Source organism: Bubalus kerabau, chromosome 10 (genome assembly GCF_029407905.1).
Source record: "Bubalus kerabau isolate K-KA32 ecotype Philippines breed swamp buffalo chromosome 10, PCC_UOA_SB_1v2, whole genome shotgun sequence".
NCBI classification, from domain to species: domain Eukaryota; kingdom Metazoa; phylum Chordata; class Mammalia; order Artiodactyla; family Bovidae; genus Bubalus; species Bubalus kerabau.
The window spans coordinates 46,537,038-46,558,057 of NC_073633.1; positions in this window are offsets into that span (position 1 = coordinate 46,537,038).

Below are 21,020 nucleotides of genomic sequence, written 5' to 3' on the forward strand. Positions count from 1 at the left end.
AGAAATAGAACAAGCTTAGCTTTCACATAATGTCAAATTATAATCCTTGGAAAATAAAATATCCACTAAAACCTGACAGAAAAAAAATTGAAGTTCAGTGTATATTCTCTGAATTTTTATGAGTTAGATTCAAAACAGAGTTGTAGCAACGTTTCTGATAGCTTGTGGTAATTGTGTCTAACTGGTCAGAGGTGGATAGAATTACATGCCATCTACAATTTTCCATACCTTTGTGATAAAAGAAAAGCATCTCAACTTCTGGCCATAATTGTGGTCCTCTTGGCACCAGCTGCACTAATTGCCAATATCTTACTAATAACTCAATGCCTGAGTACCTTTTGTACATGTCAGGCATTTTAGTTCTGCATTAGAGATGACTTGATGTGCATGCTTTGACACATATGCAGAAAATAGTCCAAAGTAAATAAGCTAGTATACTCTATAGAGTTTGAAAAAATTATAACTACTCAGAACAATGGGGAACATTGCTCTGACAGCAAATAAGCAAGATGAACCTAAAGTAATGATTTGCTCGCCTTCATTTGTTTTTACAGGCAATATCTTGAATAATAAATGCTTATACAACTCTAAAGGAATAATAGAAAATATATCCAGGAGAGACCACCCAAAAGTGTTTCTTTTTTTTTTTTTTCAATTATGTTTAATCTTTTTTTTTTAATTTTATTTTATTTTTAAACTTTACATAACTGTATTAGTTTTGCCAAATATCAAAATGAATCCGCCACAGGTATACATGTGTTCCCCAAAGTGTTTCTATAGCCAAGAATTTTCTAAAGCCTTTGTGTTGAATCTGGGAAACATAGAGTTTAGAAAAAGGATGAAAAAGAGATCTCAGGGTTAAACTAAAATTCCCATGTCTAAAATATAATTCCAAATTAAACCATTTAAAAAGCAATCACCTGAGAGCCTATTTTAGCTGCATTTGGGAATCTAGGATAGCACCGTTCAGTGGTCCTCAACTTTTTGGCACGAGCGACTGGTCTCGTGGAAGATAATTTTTCCACTGACCAGGGTGGGAATGGTGTGACGATGATTCAAGTGATTCATTTATTGTGTTCTTTATTTCTATTATTTTTACATTGTGACATGTAATGAACTAATTATACAACTCACCATAATGCAGAATCAGAGGGAGCCCTGAGCTTTCTTCCTGCAATTAGATGGTTCCATCTGGGGGTTATGGAGGCAGTGACACCCGGAGCATGTTGCTTGTGTCCAGTCTACTTCATAATCTCATTTTGGTTGCTGTCACTGTACAAAACCCTGCTTCACAAAGATAGGATGTTGGAAATGGAAGCAAACTATTCGGTGCTTTTTGTGGCAATCTCAGGATATGCTACCTTGACTGAAATACAGAATTTATAGAGATTTGAAGTTGTCTCAATCATACTTATAGGCCACCATCATTTGTAATCTCAAGTAGTTGATCCTTTTCTAGCACGGACAAAGTCAGTTCACCTGGTTTATTCACAAATGGGTCATGGATCTATTCTTTCCCAGTTTGAGGGTCTTGTGTGGGTGGGAAGTAATGCTCAAACTCTTTTGAAAGCTGAGATGGATGCAGCTTTCTCTCCATGCACTAGTAGGGAGAAAGAAGACCCTAGTCTGTCACTTTCAAAACCTCTGTTAATGTTTGAAATGTGCCAAATCCCAGTGTTCACTCATTATCCCCATATTTCCAGTTTGCCTTGAATGAAGCCACTTTATCTGCTGACTTTTACACAGTTTCTGTCCTCTCCTGAAGTGACAGATTGAGTTCACTGTACAGGTTGTGTATGTCACACAAACAAGCAAGCTTTGGACCCATTCTACGTCACTGAAATGTGCTGCCAGTGGTGACTGTTTTTTAAAAGAATCTCTGGAAGTGATCATAATTCAAAACTCTAGCCAATGATCTACCTTGAGAAAGCCACCTCACTTCTGCATATAAGAGAGGATGTGTGTGCTCTGCATCCATCTCCTGACAGAACTGCATGCACTGACATGAGTTAAGGGCATGTACTTTAATATGGTTGATCATTTTAATCACATCCTGCAAAACATTAAGTTCAGGTGACATTTTTCAGCTAACCATCATTTCTCTGTAGATGACACGGTGCATAGACTCACAATCAGAAGTGACCTCTTTGACCAAAGGAGAGAAGCCAGAAAGTCATCCAGACATGGCATCTGTTCCATCTATGCATATACCAATACAAAATGACCAATTCAAATTCCCTGATGCATAATCATTCAAAGACTTAAATAGTTCTGCAGCTGTGGTATTGGTTGGCAACAAAAGGGCACATAACATACCCTCTTGCACATCCTCTGAGAAATATATTGCATTGAAACAAGCATCGTTGCCTTGTCAACATTTGTAGACTCATCCACCTGGATTGTGCACTGCAATGACTCATTAATCCTCTCTAACAATTGTGCCTCAGTATACTCTGCTGTTTCATCAATTCATCTAATTATGGTGCTAGCCAAAAGAGGAACAGATGTAGTCTTTTGAATTGCAGACTCTCCTAAAAGTTCAAGACAAATGTTTTTGGCAGCAGGCAGGATAGACTCTTCACCCACAGTAAAGGGCTTTTTAGCTCTAGCAATGTGGTTAGACACTAAGAATGATGCTCTCAATGCAGAAATATTTGATAAAATGGCAGCTTTCAATAATTGCTTCTGTTCTTCATGTTCACATTAAAAAAAAAAAAAAAAAAAAAAACTCCAAAGGCTTGTCTTTTCATACATAGTACTCAGTCTCCATGTGGCACAGCAGTTTTGAAGGTTTCATGGCTTCATTTGGATAGCTAGTTGCCGCATATTGTACAAAGCATGCTTGGAGAATGTGAATCACTTGTTGAAATGAATCTGCAATTTAAGAGGCACATTTGGCATTTTCTTTTAAATGCAGCTTTCCTTTTGTTGTCAGTCTTCTGCTGTCTCATCATTGGGTCTTTCCCGCTTTACAAAGAGGGTCTCCAGTGATGTTTGCTTTTCACTTATTTTTGCTAAGATTAGCTCGTAGGCTTACAAAAACTGTGATTGAGACAAATGTGCAGGCATGGATGGAAGTGGTAAACAAAATAATGGGCAGGCCATTCATGGACTAAAAAGTACTGGATTCTGAAAAGTCAGCCACCAAATGCAGGTTTACAGCTGAAGTACATTAACTCACTTGCCACTATAAAACCTGCCACCACATGCCGCTTAATTGTCACTTGCCACTCACTGATAGGGTTTTGATATGAGCCTGTAAGCAATTGATTAATTATGGTCTCTGTGCAGTTAAACGCAACGCCCTGAGTGTTAGCGTCACTTCCTCAGCATTAGATTCTCATACAGAATGCACAGCCTAGATCCCTTGCATGCACAGTTCACAGTAGGGTTCACTGGGAGAATCTAATACCACCATTGCTCTGACAGAAGGCAGAGCTCAGGTAGTAATGCTAGCGGTGGGGAGCAGCTGTAAATAGAGATGAAGCTTTGCTCCCTCACCTACCACTCACTTCCTGCTGTGCAGTCCAGTTCCTAACAGGCCACGGACCAGTACTGGTCCATGGCCCAGGAGGTGGGGACCTCTGGCACCATTTATTCATTCATGCCTTGAACTTGGACTAAGATTCTTCTACATACCATTCATAGTGACCCACACTGGATAAACCAGCACATTCCCTGAAGTGCTCATAACTACTGCCCTAAATCCCAGTAGGAATCCCATTCTGTGAGCAATCTTACAAAACCTGATGTTTCCTTCACTACTTTCTTTATGGTGCTTATCTTTAGTGTCTGAAGTGAATGTATATCACATTTACATTGAATCCAAACCCTGATCTCGGGTTAGTTTTATGAAGTAATACATTCTTGATTTAGTCCTTTGTAAGTTAGATTGTAGAAGAGATAGTCCCTAAGTCCTATTTGTGTGTTCCTCTCTTTATAGTATACTAATATTTTAGTTTATAAAGAATAATCATTAAAAACCATATGCATTTCTCCCTAACTGATTAATAATTTCAAAGACAGTCTCAGTTATCTACAAGTGACTGAGGGCCTATATAAGAATCACAGAAAGGCTTCCAGGAATTTTCTTTTTTTTTTTGAGTTATAAGAACAATATAACCACAACAAATTACTAAAATAAACATGTCATATTTTTATTTAAAGCTTGAACAGTTTTCTAAAATTAAAACTTCCATCAGTGGGGTACAGGATAGACTACTATGATCTCTCCTGATTTTGAACAGTTTCCTATGACATCACGTTTTCAACCTTCTGATTCAGACCTTTTGTGGAAAATGTCTTACTTTTGTTTGTACTCCTTTTGAAAGCCAACTATGAAGATTAAGATATAGAATACTAGTTGTCCTTATTTTTATGATCAATCTATAGTTATTTCAGTTTTAAAATTTTGTCTGGAATTGTTTCCAAAGATGGAGAAGAGAAGATCTAAATTGTAGTGTTATTTATTACTACAATCCTTTCTTTTCTTTGACACAAGAAATGCCTCCTTCTCCTCCTGTTTTTTTTTTTTTTTTAAACAATTCTAGGCTCCCTTCAGTATTGCTTTATAAAGCTATGTATAAAAACCTAAAATGAGAGGGAATAACACATTTGAGGTAAAATATACCTTTTATTCATATTTCTACCTTAGAGCAATTTATCAGTGTTATCTGAGATGCTGCAGCCCAGACTTGAAGTCCTCAGAATATCCACCAAATAAAACATAACTGTCAGCTTTTAAGTTGTGCACTTTTTTCAATTGACACAAAAATAATCTCCAGTTTCTTTTTTCTTTCTATAGTAGGAGAAATCGTACAATTAAGTGCAAAGAATTTCAAATTGCCTCAATTCTTGATTGCATTTGTATGAACTATTTATGCCTTAACGCTCTGAAAAAAGCAAAAGGAAATTTTGCCCTGAAAAACAACAATAGATACTCAGATTATCTCTACATTTTTATACATGACAATCAACCTTATAAAATGCAGACAGGAAGACATCAATTAAAAAAAACAGAAGGAAAAGGGAGGAAATAGGCAACAGAAACTAAAACAAGAATCAAATAATAAAGGTAACAAATATAAAAGCAATGGTAATTAATTTTGTCATGAAATTATAGGATAAAATGGACAATTTTCAGACATAAAAACTACATTGAGAATAAAATGGATATTCTCATACTGAAAAACAATAACTGAAACTAAATATTGAACAGTTAGACTTAATAATCACATTATGTACACTGAAGATAATCATAAAATTGGAAGATATATCAAAAGAAAATATCCATACTCAGTAATAGAAAGACAAAAGATGGAAAATAAAAGTTTCTGAGAGACCCTGTGAGAAAACCTGTAGAAAGATTTAACACACATTTAATTAGAGTCCAAAAGGAAAAAGAAGAGAGAAGTAACATTTGAAAAGATCGTTGCTGAATTTTCAAAACTAATGAAAGACATCAAGTCAGAACCTCTAGAAATGCTACAAATTTCAAGCAAGATAAATACAAATAAAATGATACATAGAAAGATGATAATAAATCTGATGAAAATCAAAGGTAAAATATTAAAAGCAATGAGAGAAAAAGCATATTACTTTCAAAGGAGTCTGATAGCTAACATATCAATAAAAATAATGGGACTCAGAAAATGATAAAGTTATATTTTCAGATGGCAAAAAAATGACTATCAAACTAGAATTCTATGTCAAGCAAAACTTTTGTTCAAAAATGAAGATGAAATTAAGACATCTTTCAGTTCAGTTCAGTCGCTCAGTCATGTCAGACTCTCTGCGACCCCATGAATGGCAGCATGCCAGGCCTCCCTGTCCACCACCAACTCCCAGAGTTCACCCAGACTCACATCCATCGAGTCAGTGATGCCATCCAGCCATCTCATCCTCTGTCATCCCCTTCTCCTCCTGCCCCCAATCCCTCCCAGCATCAGAGTCTTTTCCAATGAGTCAAGTCTTCGCATGAGGTGGCCAAAGTACTGGAGTTTCAGCTTTAGCATCATTCCTTCCAAAGACATCTTTAGGTAAACAAAAAATCAGATAATTCAGCATCAGCTGACTAACACCAAAATAAGTATTGAAGTATTGTAGAATGTTTTTAAAAGAAAGGAGGTAATACCAAGCTGTAGTAAGGAGTACAATAAATAATAAAAGTAAATAGAATTAGGAAAGGCATGTCTGTGAGAAAATATAAATTCAAATTGATTATATTTTTTAAAGACTGGTAGGAGTTAAAATGTGTGTGTATATATATGTGTATATATATATAAAACATAAAAATACAACATTACACAAAAATTAGGAAAGGAATAAGACTTATAATGTTGAAAAGATTTTGCTTTGTCTGGGATATGGGACTGTTAGTGTCTTCTGGAATAGTGACCTAAAAAATGCACAGTGTGAAAGTTGTGAGTCATTTTATTGGATGAAGAATGAGGACTATAGTCCAGGAGACCGCATTTCAGATAGCTCTGAGAAACTGCTCCAAAGAGGTAGGGAGGTTTCTGCTAGTCTTATGAAGGTTACTGCTAGTCACAAGGATCAGTCATCACCATGGAGGATTTTAGTGCTTTTCTAGATATGAGGAGATACAAGAATTTGGCTCATAAAATCAGCTCCTGAAGGTATCAAACTATCTAAAGACGTGTTCTGACAGTTTTTGCAGAGAACAAAGTGCCTCATTTCTGCTCTCCACCTTGAGCTCCTATCAAGGGGATGTTGACAGTTAGCAGCTGCAACAGCACATGATGTAATCTTTATGGAAGTAAATGGCAAGTGCCAGTTTGTAGTTGACAATTCCAATTGGATTGAGTCAATTGAAGGAAAAAAAGTAAAAGGATAACAGAAATGGGACAAATAAACTGCAAACTTAAAATAGCATTTATCAGTAATTATATGAAATGGAAATCTAAATTAAAGAAAGGCAAGATTGTTAAACAGGAAGCAGATAAAATTGATTTCAGCTATATGTTGCTTACAAGAACCAAATCTTAAATACAAATACCTGAAAAGTTAAAAGAAAAAAGATAGAAAAGCCATATTCTTCAAATGTTAACTTAAAAAAGCTGAAAAAATATATTGCATTAGAAGAAAAATCGTAATTTAAAGAAAGAAGTATTCACAGGTATAGAGAGCTACTTCATAATTATTAAAGAGTCAATCTATCAAGATGATATGGGAATTACAATTTGTCATATCAAGTATATGTCAAGTCAATATGTACCAAATAATACAGACTCATATAAAGAAAAAGAAAATCAAGAAGACCTAAAAATTCACAATTGTAATAAAAGATTTTTAATATATCTAAGTAACCTAAAAAAATAGCAGTCAAGTTATAATTAAGGATTAAAAAGTTTGAACAGGGTTTACAAATTGAACTAATTACATACATAGGACAGTATAATCAGCATTTCCAAATCATGCAATTTTACTAGATTTTGATGTTCAGAGCAGATTTAGGTTCACAACAAAACTCATCAGAAAGTACGGATTTCCCATACACCCACTACCCATATATGCATAGCCTCTCCCATTATCAACATCACCCACCAAATTAATACATTTGTTACAATTAAATCTACATTGACTAATTTTTATCACCAGAAGTCCATTTACATTGTGGTTAAATTTAGTGTTGTGCATTCTGTGGGCTTGGAGACATGTATGGTGATACGTGTCTACCAGTATAGTATCATATAAATTAATTTCACTGCTCTAAAAGCCCACTGTGCTCTATTTATCCCTTTGTCCTCCAGTCCCTGGCAGCCTGATCTCTTTAATGTCTCCATAGTGTTGACTTTTGTCAGAGAGTAATATAATTAGAATCCGAAAGTATGTAGCCTTTTTAGATTGGCTTCTTTCACTTAATAAAACAGATTTATTTTCCTGCAGGTCTCTTCCTGGCTTGAACACTCAGCTATTTTTAGTCTGTTTTGTGTTGAAGAATATTCTATTGTCTTGATGTACCACAATTTATAGTTCTGTGTATTCTTGCCACCTCTTCTTAATATTTTCTGCTTCTGTTAGGTCCATACCATTTCTGTCCTTTATTGTGCCCATCTGTGCATGAAAAGTTCCCTTGGTATCTCTCATTTTCTTGAAGAGATCTCTAGTCTTTCCCATTCTATTGTTCTCTTCTATTTCTTTGCATTGATCACTGAGGAAGGCTTTCTTATCTCTCCTTGATATTCATTGGAACTCTGCATTCAAATGGGTATATCTTTCCTTTTCTCCTTTGCTTTTCACTTCTCTTCTTTTCTCAGTTATTTTTAAGGCCTCTTAGAGGCCTTCGGAGAAGGCGATGGCACCCCACTCCAGTACTCTTGCTTGGAAAGTCCCGTGGATGGAGGAGCCTGGTAGGCTGCAGTCCATGGGGTCGCTGCGAGTCGGGCACGACTGAGCGAATTCACTTTCACTTTTCACTTTCATGCATTAGAGAAGGAAATGGCAACCCACTCCAGTGTTCTTGCCTGGAGAATCCCAGGGACGGGGGAGCCTGGTGGGCTGCTATCTCTGGGGTCGCACAGAGTCGGACACAACTGAAGTGACTTAGCACTTAGCAGAGGTCTTGCATTTTTGCATTTCTTTTTCTTGGGGATGGTTTTGATCACTGTCTCCTGTACAATGTCACGAACCTCTGTCCATAGCTCTTCAGGCACTCTTATCTATCAGATCAAATTCCTTGAATCTATTTGTCACTTCCACTGTATAGTCATAAGGGATTTGATTTAGGTCATACCTGAATGGTCCAGTGGTTTTCCCTACTTTCTTCAATTTAAGTCTGAATTTGGCAATAAGGAGTTCATGATCTGAGCCACAGTCAGCTCCCGGTCTTGTTTTTGCTGACTGTATACAGCTTCTCCACCTTTGGCTGCAAAGAATATAATCAATCTGATTTTGGTACTGACCATCTGGTAATGTCCATGTGTAGAGTCTTCTCTTTGTGTTGTTGGAAGAGGGTATTTGCTATGACCAGTGTGTTCTCTTGGCAAAAACTCTATTAGCCTTTGCCCTGCTTCATTCTGTACTCCAAGGCCAAATTTCCCCATTACTCCAGGTATTTCTTGAATTCCTACATTTGCTTTCCAGTCCCCTATAATCAAAAGGACATATTTTGGGGTATTAATTCTAGAAGGTCTTGTAGGTCTTCATAGAACCATTCAACTTTAGCTTCTTCAGCATTGTTGGTCGGGGCATAGATTTGGATACTGTGATATTGAATGGTTTGCCTTGGAAATGAACAGAAATCATTCTGTCATTTTTGAGATTGCATCCAAGTACTGCATTTTGGACTCTTGTTAACTATGATGGCTACCCCATTTCTCCTAAGGGATTCTTGCCCACCATAGTAGATATAATGGTCATCTGAGTTAAATTCACCCATTCCAGTCCATTTTAGTTCACTGATTCCTAATATATCGATGTTCACTCTTGCCATCTCCTGTTTGACCACTTCCAATTTGCCTTGATTCATAGACCTATAATTCCAGGTTTCTATGCAATATTGCTCTTCACAGCATCATACTTTACCTCTGTCACCAGTCTCAATGCATTGTTTGTTTTCCTGTTTTGAGTTCTAAGAGTTCTTTGTAATTTTTGTGTAACAGTCCTTTATCAGCTATGTCTTTTGCAAATGTTTTTCACAGTTTATGGCATCTTTTTCAGTCTCTTGACAGTATCTTTAACCAAGCAGAAAATGTAAACTAAATTTTGACAGTAGAGCAAAAATAGTCTTTTCAACAGATGGTGCTGAAACAACTGGACATCTACATGCAAAACATGAATCTGCACACAGGTCTTATACCCTTACAAAAATTAACTTAATTAACTTAGCTCATAGACCTAAATGTAAAACTTAAAACTTTTAGATGGTGACAGGAAAAAAAATCTAGATGACTTGGTTTGATGGTGACTTTTTAAACACAATACCAAAAGCATGATCCTTGAAAGAAAGAACTGATAAGCTGAAAATTAAAATCTTCATCTGTTTTCACTTTATAGATTTTCTTTAAACAAGATTATCCACACTTGTGATTTCATATCTTAGTTTTATGTTTGAACTAAAAAACATATCATTAATAGAGACTTCACTCTTGAGTTACAGAGCCTTATTTATTAATGCCCCTGGGCATTTCCATTTGGATGTGCCATAGTCATCCTAAACACAACTTGTGTAAAGTCAAAATCCCTATCTTCCTTTTCTAAACACAGTCTTCATCTTTTATTCCCTATATTGATTATTTTGATCACCAATCATTTCTTGCTAAACTTCAAAATCAAATGTCATTCTAGACCTCTTTATCACTGATTAGATATCACTTATATAACTTGTTATCACTATAATCTCTGTTTCTATTCCTTGTATACTTCCTAAATATTTATTAAGTTAATCTCTTTTTCATCTCCATGGTCTTAGTGTTAGACACTTAATTTTGTCAGTAAGACAATTGTGGTAGCCAGCTTTTCTCTCTGAAGTTCATTTTCTATAGTGTCTCAACAATATAAAACGCATAGTGAATCTGACCATGTTACTCATGCTCTTGCTTTTAATGTAGTAATAGTTAAATATATTTAAGATAAAAGGGAACTTTTTTAGCATTATATACTGCTCCCTGTATTTTCAGCCACCTCCAAGTCTTTACAGAACTATCTCCCTCATCCATTTCCATTCACCCTGAACTGTATTCACACTGAATCACTTCATTTTCTACAATTCTCCCAACTCTGTCTCAGATCCATATTTTATTGTATATTACTGTTTATGCTGGAAATGAATTCCCTTGTCTTTAACATCTAGCTAACTTCTCCTTATCCTTTCTAATTTCAGCATAACTTTTACCTAGAATCTCTGTTATTCCCAGGCAATGTTTGGGTCACTCTCCCTGGGGTTCCATATCACCTTGGGCAAACATTTGAGCACTTAGCACATTGCACAGTGATTGATTTTTTATGTGTGTGTCTGTGTAGCTTTATGTAGGATATATGACTTCTAAATTATGATAGATAGTTGGAGACCTTTCCTTCAAGTAAATAATTTTAAATGGGTTTATGAAATCTGTTATCAGTTTAACATTGAATGAGTTACATTATTTAAATTTGAAAACCTGGGTTCAAGTTAGGTTCTGCCACTGTACTTCCTGGCTGCTGAACCAAAGTTAGTGCTAAAGGCTAAATTATCAGCTTCTCAAAGCCAAGAATGTTGCCATTATTGTTTAAATAGTCATTATTTGGTGATAATCTGTTTATCTGTGCTCAGGAACAGATAATTGCCTAAAGGATCTTTAGAAGAACTCATTGATGGTAATGGATGTTTCAGTTTCACTGCCCCAAGGTGATGCTGAGGGGAAGCAGCTCCAGATTCAGAGCAGGGGACATCTTGATCACTCTCCTGTCTGGAAGTCTAGAAGGCTGTGTCTGTGGACCCACCATCCTTAAGGTGGCAGCTGCAGCAATGTTTGCCAGAGGGGATTTTTAGCCAGACTTTTGTTTTTATTGTTACCCTGACACCTTCCTCAGGTTAAAGGAAATCAGATGTATTTATTTTGTTAGAGAATTTTCTTAAATGTTTATTCAACTTGTACAATTCTACAATGAATGGGACTTGCATTATTGAAAACATTTAATTACTCTGCCTCCTTGGGTATTTTTCCATTTATGTTTCTTCTAAATATCTACATATGTCCTATTTTTCAGGTATGTTTTTCTATAAACTTGACAAATAGCTGTGGGTGTTCTTCTCTGTAGTCTCTCTTCTCTAGAACCTGAAGTTAAAATTAATCACAAATCAGAGTTCCATGATTTTTCATGGTTACAGAACAAAGCAACATCATACATACATTAAAAAAAAAAAAAAAACAACTCTTAGCTCTGACTTAGAAATGAATTGTCTAAAATTCAGTTTCTTCTGAGAGGATGAAGGTAATGATATTTGCATTTTGTAGGCTGAGGTATGATAAAATGCCCTGGGATTACATGAATATTCCCAAGACCAAAACTTTTGCTTCCAGCGCAGAAAAAAGCTCAAAGATTTTAAGCTTTCATATCAAGACAAATACATTAAAAATGCAAAGTGTTTCAGAAGTCTTAACTTTGGAGCTTGTGGCAAATTTGAAAATAAAAATCACTTCCTTTTATAGACTATATCGCCCCTAAATCAAATAAGATGTTCGAAACTCTTTTTTCCAAATAAATATTTCTACATAAGATTATAAAACCTACTCAAATAGCAGTTTAACATTAGATGAATTACACCATTTATATTCAGAAAACCTGAGTTCAATTTAGGTTCTGTCACTGATCTTCCTGGCTGCTTAATTTCCAGCAGAACTGCAATCTCGGAAACTTCATCACCTAATGTCTGAACTGGTGAATACAAATAATACATATGTCACATGGCACAGGACTATTATGAACATATGAAAAAATTTGCATTGGAGAGCTGTGTATACTGTAAAATATTCTGGATATGTTACTAGTATTATACTATTTTATTATTGGGCTTCCCAGGTGGCACAGTGGTAAAGAATCTGCCTGCCAATGCAGGAGAAACAAGAGACTTAAATTCAATCCTTGGGTCAAGAAGATCTCCTGGAGGAGGGCATGACAACCCACTCCAGTATTCTTGCCTGGAGAATTCCAAGGACAGAGGAGTTTGTTGGGCTACTGTCCATAGGGCTGCAAAGAGTCGGACATGACTGAGCACACACTCATGCACACACTCTACTATTATCTTTTCCTCCTCAAATTCCCCAATTATATATTATGTGATCTAAGTATTGTATCTGCTTTTAACAGAGGTATTTAAATATTTTTCACTAATTGATTCAGGTGATACATACTTGTTTTTGTTTGGAGAATCTTAGATGGAAGAATTAAGTTATTGAAGTCATCATTTGAAATTACACATGGTTACTTAAAAAATAAATCATAGAACCACTGATATTCATTATTTTTTGGCCTAACATCTGAATTACTGCTATTCATTTATCCATCCTCTTTATTATTCACACAATGAGTTTTTATTAAAGTTCAGGTCATTTTCCCTACATCGGATTATATGATTAAGACAAAATCACTAAACTCAAAGGGGTCATAATTTATTGGAGAGAAAGGCAAGTGAATAGCTCCTAAAAGGCAGGATGACATGAATTATGATATATGGATGCAGAACATACATACTGTGAGAAGGTGGCTTCCTGGGGAGGTGACTCCAGAGTTGAGTTCTTGCAAGTGAGTATCAGTCACTTGCTTAAGTGAAATAGTAGGATAAGTAGAAGGGAGTAGCAGTGGTGAAGGGTGTTCTCAAGGCAGGGAAGGGCATATATTTGCTAGAGGAGTGTATAACCATATTAATGTTAAGTGAAACTCACTCAGTTATGTCCATCTCTTTGCATCCCCATGGACTGTAGCCTGCCAGGCTCCACTGTCCATGGAATTCTCCAGGCAAGAATACTGGAGTGGGCTGCCATTTCCTTCCCAAGGTATCTTGCCATTTCAGGGATTGAACCTGGCTTTCCTGCATTGCAAGTGAATTCTTTACTATCTGAGCCACCAGAGAAGTCCATATTAAAGTTAATCAGTGTGTATAGCCATATCAGGCGCAAGAAAAAATAGTCAGTTTCAGTAAAATAATTGTAATACTCTCATGCAAGAGTCTTTTCCTTCTCATGGGGAGAGAAGAGCACATTCAGGAACTCTAAGAGGTTCCATGTGGGTTGCTGTTTCCTACTCCAGGGGATCTTCTCAACCCAGGGATCAAACCCATATCTCCTTTGTCTCCTGCTTTGGCAGGCGGATTCTGCACAACGGCTTCCCAGTGATAAGGGAAAAGTTATCAAACATGATGACTTCATGAGAGGAACAATTTGGATAGTGAAAAAGATAAACATTTCAGATTTAGACACATTTGTGGACACAATGAAGCCTTAGAGAAGGCAGTTGGATACTGGGACTGGTTTCCAAGTAGAGGTTTGAATTCAAGATAGAATCGATAGATAGTAGTAGTTGTAATCATGGAAATATATGCATTCACCTGGAGGGGGCTTAATGAACAGAGACAGGAGCTTGGTAAGGAACTGCAGGAAACACCATTCTTCAAGATGCAGATAGAGGAAGACCGAAAGAGAAGCAGACAGATAGAAGAACTTGGGGAATATTTTTAGCTGTTTATGTAAATGTCAGGGACTGAGGAGTTCTTTATAAGGCATCACTACTTTTTTTTGTGATGCCACCCTATCCTCAATCAGGCACCTTCTTCTGGCTTTTGTCCACCTTGGTCTCTGGGCACCCCTGGTCCCCTTTTCCTATTTGTACCCTAAGTTTCATTAGGCAAAATTATTTTTCTTCAATCATTAACATTATGAAGATTTTAGTTATGTGGTCCAAAGACCTCACGTTTAACTCTAAAGTTTTCTTCACTTTAAATTCAGTAGAGAGATCTCTAGACCACATGATTAAAAATGCCTGAGATTAAAGTTGCCTTTATTCAGGGACAAAGTTCCTCAAATGGGTATTAAGTTGGGGTCTTGTTCTTGACACTTTTGGCCTACCACTGAGAGAACATAGGCCTGTACACATAGTATATATCAGAAAGGACCTGACAGGGGTTTTTTTAAGTATAATTGCTTTATGATGTTGTATTAGTTTCTGCTGTACAACAAAGTGAATCAGCTATACATGTATACATATATCCCCTCCCTCTTGAACCTCCTTCGCACCCACCATGACAGTTTGTTTTTGATGGACCTCTTTGATGGCCTGATACCTCAGCTAGAGAGATTGAAAATAAAATGGAGAGATTGAGAAAACATGGAAAACTGGATTGATAGTTCTTAGAAAAAAGTAAGCATTTTTTCTTAGAAACCTTCCTGATGCTATGAAAACAAAATTTTAGTTTTAAAATAAACTTGAAACAGATTGCAAGAGAGGAAGGGAGGTCTAGTCTCTGATTAATTATCTGCTTGTTTTGAATAAAGCCATTCTTAGAAATATGTGAACAAAGACTGGAATTGGGGTTGAATCTTATGGAATAGAAGATTATTGTTAGTGAACATCAAAGCCCATGCTCCTCCTGTTTCAAATGTAGGATGTATTCTGCCTCACCTCATCACTGGGATTGTTACATAATAACTGTCTGTCTTATGAATGAGTTTTGAGCATCATACAAGAAATGTTGTCTAGCAATTGCCTGAAACACCCAGTAAAAACTCAGCTGCTGATTCCAACTGAAATTTGTCATCATTCCTAGAATTCCGTTTAGAATTGCCTAATTCAATAACTGAAGGGATTATGTGGAGTACGATAGAAAGAACTGGCAGAAGAAAACTAAGTAATTAAATAACTTTACAGGATCAAGATTTACCCCTAGACCTTGAATATTTGTGCAAAGCTGCTTAATGCTAACAAAGCAAGTCACAGGAAATGAGTGTGGCATCAATAGAGAAAGATCAAAATCAGAGGGAAATGGATAGTGTCTAGAGAAATTGTGCATATAGCTTTAGAAAAGGACAAGATCAAATAAAATACCTTACATTTATCATTATATGAAACCTGGAGACAATTTTTGGTTCAATGGGCAGGAAATTAGACATGCGATCCAGGCATTGTTAATGTGACTTTCATGCTTGAATCCTGGCTCACTATAATGAAAGTTACCTCTCTGCCTCTCCTAGATCTCTAGCTTTCATGACATTTTTGCCAAGTTACCCCTCTATCATTTAGTCATTCATCCTAATAGTCTACAACAGCACAGAAGTAATATCACAAAGGTACAGTCTTTATGCTTCTGTAAATGAGTTCAACCACTTCAAAAACTACTCCCTTTGTTCCTTGATTTCTTTTTTGAGCTCCTAGCAACTGGCATTGTGTCAGAGTCTAAATTTAGATGCATCTGTCTGAATCTGCAAATTATACTCCATTAGTGCACTACTGAGATTAAACCCTGGGCTCTTCAGTCTGACTAGAGCTAACTACTGTACACTTATTTCTTTACGCGTGGGTTCCTTACTAAAGTAGGCGCACAGGAACAACGAGGCAACGACTGAGATCAGCTACAAATGGTAGAACCACTAAGTCAGCTGATTAGTTTCTGAACAACCCTCTTTCTCCTCCTCTTGTCATTATGAAACACTCACCACAAGTTCCACACTTAATTTCTCAACAGCTCTCATGCAAATAATTATCTCTATTTAGATTAGCTCCTGTAACCTACTGATTTAAGAGAGGGCAACAACTCTTTTCAGAAAAAGTTAAGAAGGAGGTAGAGAATCTACACAATTGTTGAAGAAGCACTTCTCAGTATTTAAATCCATAAAAGGAAAATACCAGTTTTTGATAAGCTTTACCTCCCCTGTCTCGATTTTCACAGTCCCATCAGAAGGGAGAGACTGTGTGATGCTGAGATGAAAACCCAAAGGCACTGGTCTGTAACAAGCCAATCAAAACTTACAATGCAGACGCAATGTGAGGTGTACCTCCATCGGCTAGCTAGACTTCTGACAAAGTCTATACCAGATGTTTGTCACTATCTTAACTTCCTTTTCAAGAGTTACATACCAGAAACGAATCTTCAGACTTTCCCCTTCATCTTTTTTTTTACATCCGGATCAACTATGATAATGTAAAATCTCTGACAGGAATTTCTGCTGATTCAAAGATGCACAGTAAATAAACTTTTAAGCTTTTAAAGGGAATTAGTTCCAGCATTTCTACATTCAGTGGGACGGAAAACTCACAGGTTATTTCTTTGATCATCTTATTGGAGTAATATTAGAAATAAACTTTCTGGAAACCTGACAGAAATTAGCCTTTAGAAATTAGCAACTCCTTCAACAAAGCTCTTCCTTTACATAGCTACAAGTATGCATTTTGGCCTTGTTAGTTGCTCTTCCAATTCATAATGTGTGGCACAGAATAAATAGTAAACATGGGCTCACAGAAATATATGAAATAAATGCCTTGAAAAAAATGCCTTGGCGGTTCCTGCTTCATTTCCTACCTTTTAACTTACCCAGGTGATTCTCTCTTCCTTCCACATTGGCATGTGTTCTAGTCAGTGCTTGGATATTCAGTGTTACATCTTAAGATGTATGTTCTCAATGCAATGGCCAAAAGGATCATTGTTTTCATTTTTTGATATTCAACAAATATTTATGGAGTTCATGTTATGTGTCTGCACTCTACTAAGGTCTGGGAATAGGAAAAATTATCCCCAGAGTACTGCATAATCTAAATGGAAGATGTATATTAAAGAAATACAGTAATTGCAATTTAATTAATAGCACTGGACTCTTGGCGTTCTTGGGTTTATCACTCAAAGTTTTGACTATTTGAAAGCATCGTTCTTGAGATGTTGATTGTGAGCCTTGTGGGGCTGGCATGCAGAAGTTAGGGATTAAAGATAGCTGACTGCATGTGAGGCCTTCATTAACAGAGCTTTGCTTATTATGATGTAAGCATGAGTCTTTATGTATGCAAGAACTATCTAGAAATGTGATCTTTAAAAGATTTTCAAGAGATTTCACATTTTCAAGAGACTGTATTAGGTATCTCAGATGATTAGGTATCTCTTTCAAAAAAAGGGGAAAAATAAAATCTGTCAGAGAAAACTGGGCAAACTTTATAGTGGGGAAGATAGTCAATCTTTGTGTCCAAAGTCAGTAAATCCTTTCTAGTACTGTAAGGGGAGGGGATACTTCAGTTACTATACATCTAGCATATGCAGACATGGAAGCATGAAATTCCCCCATAGATGACATATAAATAGCTCACTATGCCTGAAGCACAGAGCATATGTAGGAAATGTTCCTGGAGGGTGCATATCATTTGGTAGGTTGTAAGGAGCTTATTGCTGAACTTCAGGTTCAGAAATAACAAAATTAGACATGCTTTTTTGTTTTCTGTTTTGTTTTACTCAGTAGTTTTTAAAATTAATTTATTTATTTTGGTTTTTATTTCTTTTTTATTGACATGTAGTTGATTTACAATATTGTGCCAGTTTTAGATGTACATTAAAATAATTGAATTTTAATGATTATTTTCCATATATGCGTATTAGCTGCTCAATTGTGTCTGACTCTGCAACCTCATGGACTGTAGCCCACCAGGTTTCTCTGTCTGTGGAACCCTTCAGGCAAGAATATTGGAGTGGGGTGCCATTCCCTTCTTCAGGGGATCTTTCCAACCCAAGGATTGCACCTGGGTCTCCTACATTGCAGGCAGATTCTTTACCATCTGATCCACCAGGGAAGCCCATTTTCCATTAGATGTTATTACAAGATATTGAATATAGTTCCTTGTGCTATACAGTTAATAAAATCTTCATTTTATATATAGCATTTTATATCTCTTAATCACATATTCCTCATTTATCATTCCCTTCCTCTTCCCCCTTTGGTAATCATAAGTGTGTTTTCTTATGAAAGAGAGAGTGCGACTGTTTATGTTTTGTATATAAATTCTGTTGCATTATTTTTTAGATTCCACATATAAATGATATCACATAATAATGTCATTCTCTGTCTGACTTACTTCACTTGGTATAATATTCTGTAGGTCTATCCATTTTGCTGCAAATGGCAATATTTTATTATTTTTTATGGCTGAGTAATATTCCAGTGTATCTGTGTTTCTGTGTCTCTCTCTGTGTGTGAAACATCTTCTTAAGCCAATTATCTATCCAGAAAGCCTCCTGGGTATATATTTGGCAAAGATGAAAATACAATAGGAAAAGATACATGTATCTCAATGTTCCTAGAAGCACTGTATACAATAAATAGCTGAGACATGGAAACAACCCAACAGCCCATCAACAGATGGTTGATTTAAGTAGATGTGCTTTTAAAGACAATCATGTGATCAAAAGCTATGAATAAGAATGCTTTTTATATTTTTAAATAATTTTTTTTTTGTTTTGGATTTCCCTAAAAGTTGACCCTAAACCAAAGATTTGAGTAAAATGAATTCTTTCTTATATAAAAACAAATATTTATATGTTTACCTTTTTAGGTGACCCTAGGATACTATCTATAGATATTTTGACAGTAAGTCAGGTAAGGTTAGGCAGCCAATAGTTTATCATGCTACTTACCCCTTGGAGAACCTACATACTAATCTCACTGGAGAACACTGAGAGCCAGTGTAAAACACAATTGGCCCTCCATATTCATGGGTTCTCTACATCCATGGATTCAACCAACTGTCGGCTGAAAACATTTTTAAAAATTCTCAGCATGTTCCAAGAAGCAAAATTTGGATTTTCCTTGTATTAATTGTTCAGTAATGTCCAACTCTTTGCGATCCCATGAACTGTAGCCCCCCAGGCTCCTCTGTCCATGAGATTCTCCAGGCAAGAATACTGGAGTGGGTAATCAATCCCTCTTCCCGGGGATCATCCTGACCCAGGGATCGAACCCAGGTCTTCTGTATTACAGGCCGATTCTTTGCCATCTGAGACACCAGGGAAGCCCAGCAAATAGTCACATAGCATTGACTTTGTATTTACAACTATTTGCATGGCATTTATATTGTTTTAGGTTTTATGAGTAAGCTAAAGATGATTTAACGTGTTTGGAAGGATGTGCATAGGTTTTATGTAAATACCATGCCATTTTATGTAATAAACTTCAGCATCACAGATTTTGGTATCTGCAGGGGGTCCTGGAACCAATTCAATTCCACTGTATACCAAAGGATGACTGCATGCATTTAAGAATTCTTCCAACCAGAGGATACAAAATTATGGCTTCCTGAACAGATAACAGAGTGGGCTCTTCTGGCCAGAAAAACAAAACCCAGAGCAATTACATGTGAGCACTGGAAGGTAGATGGATATCACTGAGGTGGTAAGGAGCAAAAGGGTAAGGGCAGGGCTTACCTGCCTGCCCTTACCCGCTAAATGTCATCCACTAAAGGGAGTATTCTGAGGATTCATTGACATGGAAAAAAATACTGCTTATATTTTTACAAATTCATCACCACAACTAGAAAACAATTTTTAACTCTATTATGTATGAGAGAGTTATTAGCTTTGAATTTCATGCTGCTCTACATACTCCACTACACTGTTGAGCTCATACTATATTCAAGGATTTTTCACTAGTTTTAATTTTATTTGATTCTCCTATGACCTCTGGACTTGTATAAAGCTGATAGAATCAGTCTTGTATTACAAATAAAGAAAACAAGTTCAGAGGAATTAAAACACTTTGTCATATGGCTATAGGAAAAACCAGATCTTCTGCTTTATACGGTTTTTTTTTTTCTTTTCTCCATTTGACTGCAGTAAAAAGAACATTTAGTTTGTATCTATATCTGTATCTTGTATCCAATTTCTGACTGGATAAAAGCTGGTTTTAGAAAAGGCAGAGGAACCAGAGATCAAATTGCCAACATCCGCTGGATCATCGCAAAAGCAAGAGAGTTCCAGACAAACTTCTATTTCTGCTTTATTGACTATGCCAAAGCCTTTGACTGTGTAGATCACAATAAACTGTGGAAAATTCTGAAAGATACAGGAATACCAGACTACCTGACCTGCCTCTTGAGAAACCTGTCTGCAGGTTAGGAAGCAACAGTTAGAACTGGACATGGAACAACAGACTGGTTCCAAATAGAAAAAGGAGTACGTCAAGGCTGTATACTGTCACCCTGCTTATTGAACTTATATGCAGAGTACACCATGAGTAACACTGGGCTGGAAGAACCACAAGCTGGAATCAAGATTGCCAGGAGAAATATCAATAACCTCATATATGCAGATGACATGACCCTTATGGCAGAAAGTGAAGAAGAACTAAAGAGCCTCTTGATGAAAGTGAAAGAAGAGAGTGAAAAAGTTGACTTAAAGCTCAACATTCAGAAAACTAAGATCACAGCATCTGGTCCCATCACTTCATGAGAAATAGATGGGGAAACAGTGGGAACAGTGGCTGACTTTTTTTCTGGGCTCCAAAATCACTGCAGATGGTGATTGCTGCCATTAAATTAAAATATGCTTACTCCTTAGA